Here is a 1,085-nt window from a genome sequence, read left to right as displayed (position 1 = left end):
TGCTCATAAAAAAGCAGGGAAGATATATCCCTCCACAAGGAAACAAAGAGCCAAGGAAAAGTAGGGTGTGTTATTTGCATTTTACTGCAGCCTTTGTGCTTTTGCACCCCAGCTTGGTCTGCAGTGTGGTGTCACACAAGCTTGTGACAGCAAACCTGAGCTCACTGTGGCAAAGGTGATGGAAATGGAGTGGGACCCAGCAGGAATTCTCCATGTTAATATGATCCCTCTACATTCTGAATTATGCAATTAAGGCCCTCTTTCTTTTTCAGCAAATAAAATCAGTGACATGGTAGGAGGAGCCTGAAACCAGCAGGATAAATTAGAGGACACACAGTCTATGGCAGTGATAACTGCACCTGCCAAATTCACACCACAGCAACAAAGCATTGCCTTTGCTTCTAAAAGCTGCTGGAAACACAAATGGTGTCACCTGATAAGAAATCCCAAACATGGGAGCTGATAGCTCACCTCCTGTCAATGTTACCTCCTGTCCCTCAGAAAGGCAGCATACCTTTCAAGGAAATCAACCCAACTATTGAAAAAAGTAAGGAAATCTTCTCTCCTGGTGTATTTTTAAAGGGTTTACTGCAGATTTAATCCACGATGTCTATGTGATACTTAACTTCAGCTTCCTCTGTGAGCCTCTCACCTCCCCTCACTGTGGCAGCTGCTGCACGTGGATTTGCAGCACAATGTTAAGCTTTTCCTTGCATTCCAGATTACACTTGCAGGCAAAAGGTTACATGACATGAAAATTTTTCTCACAGGTCCATATGGCAGGACATGCTCCCAAGATGACAGCACAAGCTTCCTCACGTGAATGGGGCATTGCTGATCCTTATTGCATCTCCCAGACCAGGACCCAAGGAAGTGCCACTGCACAAATAACCCCTCAGTCTCTCCCTGTTAATAAGGCAAAACCAAAACCCCACAAAACTAGTTTCTTCCTCCTGCCAGACCCTGTATCTCTGCATCCTGTATCTCAGTGAGACTCAGGACCTCTCCTGTACCCTGAAACAAAAAAAAAAAAAAAAAAAAAAAAAAGAAAAAAGGGGGGGGACGCTGGGGGGGGGGGGGGGGAA

Source organism: Pyrgilauda ruficollis, unplaced genomic scaffold (assembly GCF_017590135.1).
Source record: "Pyrgilauda ruficollis isolate IOZ18807 unplaced genomic scaffold, ASM1759013v1 scaffold83, whole genome shotgun sequence".
Classification (NCBI taxonomy): Eukaryota; Metazoa; Chordata; class Aves; order Passeriformes; family Passeridae; genus Pyrgilauda; species Pyrgilauda ruficollis.
The sequence above is the reverse complement of the archived record's forward strand: the minus strand, read 5'-3'. Positions refer to the sequence as shown.